The sequence below is a fragment of the Bos javanicus genome, chromosome 20, assembly GCF_032452875.1.
Source record: "Bos javanicus breed banteng chromosome 20, ARS-OSU_banteng_1.0, whole genome shotgun sequence".
Classification (NCBI taxonomy): domain Eukaryota; kingdom Metazoa; phylum Chordata; class Mammalia; order Artiodactyla; family Bovidae; genus Bos; species Bos javanicus.
The window spans coordinates 7,352,512-7,362,503 of NC_083887.1; the positions used below are offsets into that span (position 1 = coordinate 7,352,512).

Below are 9,992 nucleotides of genomic sequence, written 5' to 3' on the forward strand. Positions count from 1 at the left end.
AATTGGTGTAACCACTCTGGAGAACAGTCTGGAGATTCCTTAAAAAACTGAAAATAGAGTCACTGCATGACCCAGCAATCTCACTCCTGAGCATGTATGTGGAGAAGAAAAAAACTCTGATTTGAAGATATATGTGTCCCAATGTTCATAGTAGCACAATTTACAATAGCCAAGATATGGAAGCAATCTTATTGTCCATCAACAGATGAATGGATAAAGAAGATATGGCACATACGTATATACGATGGAATAATACTCAGTCTTACAAGAGAATGAAATATTGCCATTTGCAGCAACATGGATGAACCTAGAAATTATCATACTAGGTGAAGTAAACCAAAGACACATATTATATGAAATCACTTATATGTGGAATCTAAAAAATAGTACAAATGAATTTAGTTACAAAATATTTTCACAGACATGGAAAAGAAACTTATGGTTGCCAATGCGGAAAGAGGGGGGCGGGCAAATTAGTAGCACGAGATTAACAGATAATACATACCACTATGTACAAAGCATGTAAACAACAAGGATTTACTATACAGCACAGGGAACTATATTCAGTATCTTAAAATAAGCTGTAACGGAAAAGAATCTGAAGCTGTATACTTGAAACTAATACAGTATTGTATGTCAAAAATTTTTTTAAAAGAAAACACACACCAGAAACATTTTTTGCCCTGAAAGCGTGTAACAATTTGGACAATTCATGGGGGTCATTCAGACCTCACTAGGACCCTCCTGCATCCTCTGAGCAATTGGGTTGTGGATGGTGGATTAGCCCGAGGCTGCCTGAGCTGAGTTGTATCCCCTGCTCATCCAACAAGGAGACCCCCTCCACCTTCCTGCGAAGCCAGTTTTCCTCCTCTTTCAGGGGCAGCTGCTAGGCCTCTAACCTGCTGTGATGCCCTGGAACTAACCCTCCTCTGGGTATCGGTTTCACTTGTTTGGGCTGAGAGATGCAGGCCGGCTGTTGGAGAAGACAAGCTCAGATGATAATACAGTATGATAGTATCATGGTAGGTAATGCATTCGTGCACTTTATGTGGTACATGCTGTCAACTGCACACAGGATTTGGTTTCTCCTGCGAGAGATGCTCAGGCAGGGAGTGGTCAAGAGACCCAAGATACTGCATCCAGCCCCACAGGGTACTCACCTCCTGAGCTCCCTCCTGGCCAGCATGGGATTCTGGGTAGAAAATTCATGGGCTTTTCTAAACTGAGAACTCTAGTAAATGGATTCTCACCACCATTGTGTACAGACATGTTTGCTAAAGGAAAAGCCACAAATCACAGTTTTTCCTCCCTTAGAGAAAACAGGAAAGAAGACACACAGCCACACTCTATACTGAGAGGAGTAATTTTCATATGTATAAATTATAATTTGGGGAGAATCTATTATAACTGATAAAGTAAAACCCAGAATGCAGCAGGCGGGTAATATTATCAGCCATAATATGGGAGCTGTTGTTAAGTTTCTGAGTTCGACTCTTTCATGACTCCAGGGACTAGGGCCTGCCAGTCCTGCCAAGCTCCTCTGTCCACGGGATTTCCCAGTCAAGAATCCTGGAGTAGGTTTCCCTCTCCAGAGGTTCTTCTCCACCCAGGGATTGAACAGGCAGATTCTTTACCACTGAGCCACCTGGGAAATCCACTGTAACTCTTACTACAGAGAATATCGTAACATTTTCCTTATAGCAAGTTCAGTTCAGTTCAGTCGTTCAGTTGCTCAGTCCAGTCTGACTCTTAGCAACCCCATGAACTGCAGCACACCAGGCTTCCCTGTCCTTCACCAACTCCTGGAGCTTGTTCAAACTCAAGTCCAGTGATCCATTCAACCATCTCATTCTCTGTCATCCCTTTCTCTTCCTGCCTTCAATCTTTCCCAGCATCAGGGTCTTTTCCAATGAGTCAGTTCTTTGCATCAGGTGGCCAAAGTTTTGGAGCTTCAGCTTTAGCATCAGTCCTTCGAATGAATATTTAGGACTGATTTCCTTTAGGATTGACTAGTATGATCTCCTTGGAGTCCAAGGGACTTCAAGAGTCTTCACCAACACCACAGTTCAAAAGCAACAATTCTTTGGCACTCAGCTTTCTTTATTGTCCAACTCTCACAACCATACATGACCACTGGAAAAACCATAGCTTTGACAAGATGGACCTTTGTCAGCAAAGTAATGTCTCTGCTTTTTAATATGCTGAATAGGTTGGTCCCTTATAGCAAAAACCTCAGTAATTCAGAAGAACCTAGGGGTAGGCTATTTTCAGAGTGAAAAATGAAACTATGGAATGTTTTAAAACAAACATAATTTTTGTATTATTATCTGTATTTTAATATAACAAAAACAAAGTTTCACAATATTCACTACATAAAATGTGTATACAGAAAACAAAATTGAAATGAACAATCAAAAAAATCAACCATTATTACTTGCTCTTTTCAAATACACCCCAAACTTATACTTTTTCTATGTGAAGTCTTAGTGTGCAGTCTGTTCATCTGAAAGGTCAACAGAGAAGTATAAACACACGAAGGTCTACTTACCCTGAATTCAGCGCTTTCAGGCCTTCTTCTCTGCCTGTCCTCACTAATACATGCAACATTCCACAATACCCGATTTCATTATAGTTTGCATCATTCTTCTGGCCTTGAATCTGGAGCCATGTCTTGGTTAAATCAATTGGAAGTGTACTGCACTCCGCTGTGATGGAAGAAGTTAAAGAAATTTGACACATCCATATGACAGACAAAAATGCTGCTTTTCAAGTCTCTTTATAATTTTTGAAGATATTCACAATATGACAGTAAGTAATAAAGAGGATTTAAATTGCTATTATAGAGTATGACCCTGTATAATAGACTACATGAGAGACAGAAGTGAAAATCATGATGGCTTTAAGAGTCTATCAAAATGCGAACAGAGGCCAACTGGGTGGGCTGATGGGTGTTTTTTGTTTTCCCCTTTATATATTTCTCATTGTCTAATTTTGCCAAAATGATCATGTGTTAACAAGCATCAGAAAACAAAATTTTAATGCCATTAGGTCAAAGAAATTTTACACCTATTACCAACTTTGTGAAATTGTGTGGAAACCAGGGAAGAAAGGAAAAGCTTATTTATAAAACTGCAATAATTTAAACTCTGTATTTTTGCAGTGATGGCACCAATTTACGTTCCCACCAACAGTGTAACAGGGTTCCCTTTTCTCAGCACCCATAGCGACTGCAGAAGGTAGTATGGAGGTTTCTCAAAAAACTACAAAAACTAGTGATTACTAGTTTTTCACTCCTTAAGGGGAGGGGAAGGGGAGGGGTGTGATACAGACTACAAGTGTGAGACAGGCTACAAGGATGTATTGTGCAACACATGGACTATAGCCAATATTTCGTAATAACTATAAATGGAGTATAACCTTCAGACATTTTATACAAATTTTTTAAACAAGAAAATTTTAAAATCTTATAAAATAAAAGATGCATTTCTGTTTCCAGTAGTTGCGTACATGATTCAGAGAGTTATCCAGCATCTCTGAGCCTCAGTTTACAGTACCTGTCCCCACACTGGTATCATCAGATTCTCTGACTCCTGGTGGTTTCATTCGCTTTTCCAAACATGGCCAGGTATATAACTTGGTATCTTCCAAAGACTAACGACCTTTAGAACATCCTTTGTTTATGTTGCTCTTACTTAGGAGCTATGCCCATAACTTTAAATATGTAGTTTAAAATGCTGGCCATTCCAGGTCACCTGCAGCTAAGCTTTCCCTGAAATATTTACTGCAGAGAACAGCACCGAATTTGTGGTCACAGAGTTCTACCTCAAAATGTAATCTACAGGTCTCAAGATCCCCATCCTCTAACTGTGTCATGACACTTGATTTATCTGGACCATTAATTATAAGGTTTCTCACTGTCTCAAAGACTTTTGGTTGTAACATGGCCTTCCCTGTGGGACTGAGACCAGCAGGATTCTTGACCACCAGAAGCAGTCGGGCTCCTTTCTGGTAACATCTCAGGGCGTGAGTTGACCCCATATTCCTTCCCACCTAAGCTTGTTAAAGCAGTTCTTCTCTGAAATAAACTTGGTGCTATAGGCATCCCAGTCTTCATTGACTTCATCTGCCAACCCCAAGCATCTGGGGAGCCAAACTGATGACGGGGTGATAATTCTGGAATCCTAATTACTCAGCACCTATTGTGATGCTTTACCAAATACTTTTTCAAAATTGAGGCTTATAACCACTCGTAATAGCCCCCAAATGGCAACTCGTTGTGCATCAACTGAAGAATGGAGGGATAAACTGCTGTACTCACACAATGGAATACTTGATAGCAATGAGGATGAATGACCTCCAACTTCATTCAGTGCTGTGGGCAAATCTCACAAACATGACGCCGAGCAGGAGAAACCAAACACAGAGAAGCATATATGTGTTAGTCTGCTTGTATAGACTTGCCGTGTCCTTACAAAGTGCAGAAACAACCAAAACTGACCCATGGTGGATGAAGTCAAGATAGGTGTCACCTTTGTGGATGGGGAGCAGACAGGGCTTTCTGGGATGTTAGTGATGTTCTGTTTTGCGGGTTGGGTGCTGTTTAATAAAAGAGTGTTCAGTTTGTTAACACACAAGTCATCAAGCTGCATATTTAGGATGTGGGCACTTTTGCTGTGCTGTGTGTGCTTAGTCACTCAGTCATGTCCGACTCTTTGCAACTCCATGGACTGTAGCCCTCCAGGCTCCTCTGTCCATGGGATTCTCCAGGCAAGAATACTGGAGTGGGTTGCCATGCCCTCCTCCAGGGGATCTTCGAAATCCAAGGATTGAACCCAGGTCTCACGCATTGCAGGCAGATTCTTTACTGTCTGAGCCACCAGGGAAGCCCAGAGCACTGTTGCATATATTTATATTTTAGGGCTTCCCAGGTGACTCCCGCCAATGCAGGAGACTCGAGACATGGGTTCAATCCCTGGGTCGCGAACATCCCCTACAGGAGGAAGTGGCAACCCACTCCAGTATTCCTGCCTGGGAAATTCCCATGAACAGAGGAGTCTGGTGGGCTATATGTAGTCCCTGGCATCACACAGTCAGACACGACTGAGCAAGTGAGCACATGTGCATGAGTGTTTGGCCATCATATGCATAATACTTTAATAAAAAGCTACTTGGGGGGATTCCTGGTGGTCCAGTGGTTAGGATTCTACTCTGTCACTGCTCAGGGCCCTCGTCGGGGAACTAAGATCTCACCAGCAGTATGGTGTACCCTCCCCCTTTGCCAAAAGACTAGTCAAAATGACAAACCACTAGAGTAAAAGAACCAATTTTTAAAAAATGATTTGCATTATTAAAAAAAAAAAATACTTGGAAAAAATATCAAGACCTATGGAAAAATCTGAAATTGGGAAAACAGAGACTGGACCAGAGGATGTACAACAGATGCCAGTGAATTTTTTCAGAGAAGTTGGTGCACTTGGCCCCAACTCTGCAGGGATATTCTAAAGTTTGCTGGGGGGGCATAGTGAGTAATGGGGGAGCCCTTTTGCACAGAAGAGCAGCAGCTTCATCTTCAGGCTCCTTTTCTTCTCCAGCACAGAGGCAGGGTTTACCACCCCCTCAAGGGATCTCAAAGAGGAGCTTGAGGATGCTTCCAGAGGTGAGCACCCGCACAAATGAACAGACACCCACAGGCCTTGCATTAGGATAGTCACTGTCCACAGAGTAAGACTGCGGTCTCTCCGGGGCTGCAAGCTGGTGACCCTTGCAGAACCTTCCCTCCTGGTTTGGAGCCAGCTTTGCCACTTACAAGCTTTGTGGTCTCAAGAAAGGCATCTCTCCTGTTTTCTAGTTTTCTCTTCTCTAACATGGTGGTAGGAATAGGAATGCTGAACGCATAAGGTACTCAACACACAAGAAGCTCAAAAGGTAGTTTCCTCCTCCTAGTACCATCCTCACTCACTTTTTCCTTCAGAAACAGATTTTTCCAGTCTGAATAGCCAAGTAACTTGGCCTCACAGGAGAGCTGGCTGTTGGGAGGCCAGGGAAATTGGAGTCCACCCCACTTCACGGGGGGCCATGAGGGATAAAGACTGAGTCTTAAATCTCTACAGAATTACCCAGAGACTGCTCCTTCAGAAACCCAGAGTGCAGGAAAGCAGCGTGTAAGATAATGACCCCAGACTCACAAATCACGTTCCAGAGCTTCTGCCTTCTGGAGACATTCGTGAGAAACAGCAATAGGTTTCCACTAGTGGCTCCCAGAGATAACCCTGGGCATTGCGGGGTGCTGTGCAGGCGTGGGTAGAGCCGAGCCGCCAACTCCAGAGAAGAGTTGGGTGATTCAACTAGGTGCTCCTTAAACCATCTGTCGGAGAAGGCAATGACACCCCACTCCAGTACTCATGCTTGGAAAACCCCATGGACAGAGGAGCCTGGTAGGCTGCAGTCCATGGGGTAGTTAAGAGTTGGACACGACTGAGCAACTTCACTTTCACTTTTCACTTTCATGCATTGGAGAAGGAAATGGCAACCCACGCCAGTGTTCTTGCCTGGAGAATCCCAAGGACGGAGGAGCCTGGTGGGCTGCCGTCTATGGGGTCGCACAGAGTCGGACACGACTGAAGTGACTTAGCATAGCATAGCATAGCATAGCAAACCATCTGTACATTTGCCTGAGAGAGGCGCCTTTGCTGAGAAGAGCCATTGGAGACAAATACTGGACCAGGCAGCCGTGCCATGAGCTCACTGTCTTTGGCATCCATCAGACACACAGCTCCAAGGGCAGCAGCTGCCTGGAAGCTTTGCAGGAAGCAGCCCCACCCACCGCATCTGGATAAAGCCAAAAGGGTCAGGGTGAGCCCAGGATGGGATGCTCAGCCTCAGTGCAGCAGAGACACCCTCTTTGATGGCTTGCTTTGCTCTTCGTTTGGGTCTAAAGATGCCCAGGGCAGTATTCCACTGTTACTTGCTGACGCATAGTGACGCATTTGACCCATAGTCAAATCTTGCATAATACTACTTAATTACAAAGAAAATTCTAAAGTTAAAATTTCCTCTAATTTAATGAGATTTTAGGGCCATCGCAAGAGGCCATCTCCTCTCTCCAAAAGCTTGAACCCTGGAGTGTTTGCATTGAAAGGGAACATGGAGATCTTTCTGATCTGATCCTGTATGCTCTAGTATAGAGGTGGAAATGAGGGCTGGAAATTTACGATTTTTTGTCCCCAGGTTCCATCCCTGGGTCAGGAAGATCACCTGGAGAAGGGAATGGCAAGCCACTCCAGTATTTTTGCCCGGAGAATCCTATGAACAGAGGAGGCCGGCAGGCTAAATAGTCCATGGGTCGCAAAGAGTTGGACACCACTGAGCGACTAAGCACGCACAGAGCAGGCACAGCAGGGGAGGGACTAAATGCCAAAGCCGATGACCAGTCCAGTTTTTGCTCTCTGATTCCCACGGCTTCTTTCTCGCTTAACAAATAAAATGGCTCCAACGGAAACCTCAGCTCCAGGGAGAAAAAGTCTTCAGTGTAAATGAAACCTCCAAGCGCCGTGGGCGCAGGAGGAACAGAGCCTGGCTCGGCCACTCCCTCTCGGCCTGGCTGGAGCCTATTATTTCTGTGGAAATGGAGAGGCTGGAGCCCCTCTCCGTGCCTCCGCTGGAAAGCCAATATGCCCTTGAACCGTAGAGGAATAACTCGAGGATTAATAAGCTAATGCGGAGGGCGATGAGCGCGGCAGCGTGGTGTGTGGCTTGCTAAGTGAACTAAATCAACATCAGCAGGCGCTGCAAGCGCGGAACGCGAACCCGGATGAGATAATTTCCTTCTTCACCAAGAAGGCCCTCCGACATAATGAAAAGCTATATATCCCTCTTGGAGACAGCACAGTCCACAAAAATGCTACAGTGCTTAGAGAATTTGTAGTGACTCTGTCCACATTCACTAAGAACGTTCCTTCTCCACTCCCACCCCACCCTTCCCCCTTATTCAGAAGAGCGTGTCATATTTATTAAGCACTATTATAGTTCAGGCAGTTCCCTCAGGGATTTACAGGCATTATCTCATCTAATCCATCAGCCCTGTTAGGGCCTTTGTATTTTCATTGCCATTGTACCAGTCATACAACGGAGAGGCAGAAAGGGGGAAGCAACTTCCCAAAGTGGTGGTACCTGAATGTGAACTCAGGTTAAGGCATGACTTTCTTTTTTTTTAACAAAATGGAACCCACCACGAAGGGACTCGAACCCTCAATCTTCTGATCCGAAGTCAGACGCCTTATCCATTAGGCCACGTGGTTATAACACACTGGGCAGCTGGGAACAGCTAGCTGCCTTGGAGACAGTGGCACAGTTGACTCCAGCTGCAGAGGACAGGGTCATACATCCCAAGTCCAACCAGGATTTTCCGCGGGCTGCTGCCTGCTCGGGGCTTCCTTGGTGGCTCAGACAGTAAAGAATCTGCCTGCAATGCAGGAGACCCAGGTTCCATCCTTGGGTTGAGAAGGTTCCCCAGAGAAGGGAATGGCTGCCCACTCCAGCCTTCTTGTCCTGTTCCCTCCTAGGATCTGAACAGAAGGACCACTGCATGAAACTCCTCAGAAGGGGAATGGTCACCAGAGGGGAAGGCTGAGACCAGGGGTTTGTAAACAGCCTTTAGGCTTTTATATTTTTTTAAAAGCTGAATGGAGATCAAGAGGGGAGATCAACTAAATAAAATAATGACAGAACATGAGGAAGTGGGAAGCTCAGGAGTTTCAAAATTCATATCCTGTTTAAAATCAATGTACTTTAAGCATATTTCATGGTATTAAAGTTATAGGACATAAAACTCAATCACTCTTGTGGACAATTGAATGAAATGAATACAAACACAGCATAGTTCCTGAACAAACATTCCCCACATGGTGTGGTTCCTGTGGAAACAATAAAAATAATCCAATTTAGTTATGCAGGGCTCACCTTCCCCCGCCTGTAATTAGTGCTGCTACAATGAAGGAAGCAGAGAAAGAAAACGAGATAAACTGGCAAGAGAGAATTACATCTAGTCCCCAGCAGGACCAGTTCTCTCTCTTATCTGCAGTTTCCAAATCCCATCTCTTATTATAGATATTTATCCCCCCTACTAAGGCCTCTCACAACTAACCATGTGATTCTTTTTCCATTTTCATTCCATAGCACCAGTCCCTCTATAGCCCACAGAAAGAGATTGGGAAGAGAGTTGTTGGAAATCTAAATTTGGGGGCAGAGAGGAATGGGTATTTGACAGGGAGGGTATTTAAGGAAGGGTATATTTCCTTTCCTTAATTCAAATGGGGAGTAGGGAAACTCCCAAAGGAATTATTTATAAAGATTGCTGATGCAAAGAGCTGACTCATTGGGAAAGACCTTGATGCTGGAAAAGATTGAGGGTAAGGGGCAAGAGGAGAAGGGGGCAACAGAGGATGAGACGGTTGGATGGCCTCACTGACTCAATGCACACGAGTTTGAGCAAACTCCAGGAGACAGTGAAGGACAGGGAAGCCTGGCGTGCTGTAGTTCACGGGGTCACAAAGAGTCGGACACAACTTGGTGACTGACCAACAACAACATAAAGACTGTGGAGTACCTACGAGAAGGGGTGACTGATGTATCGTGTTCCAGATTGGAGCTGGGCTTAGGCGATGGGCTGAAGGCCCTGCCCCTGTGCCACTGTGAGAGGGATGGCAAAGCGGGGGGAAGGGCATTGGCGGAGCTCTCTGCACTCCCACATGCACAGTTCCCGGGGATCTCACGGGCATGGAGGGAGGGACCTGGATTGGACCTGCATTGCCAGCTTCTCCCCTAAACCGGCTGGCTGCTGCCCGGGGTGTTCCAATGGCAACAGGCTCTTGGACCGGCCACTGTGTTGAGAGCGGGAGGAGCTGGAAATGGTCAAGCTGGAGCTGGAGGTTTTGAGTTATAAGAGGCCTCATGGGCTTCTGCTGAACTCCTGTGCAGCTCCACCATTGAATCAG

The 9,992-nt window shown here is 45.0% G+C and overlaps 1 non-coding gene across 1 annotated transcript; it reads right to left on the reverse strand.

Moving 5' to 3' along the window:
• Positions 1-8,224: 8,224 nt before the first annotated feature.
• Positions 8,225-8,297, reverse strand: TRNAR-UCG (transfer RNA arginine (anticodon UCG)). The gene has a single exon. It is a non-coding gene; the product is annotated as a tRNA-Arg (tRNA).
• Positions 8,298-9,992: the final 1,695 nt, after the last annotated feature.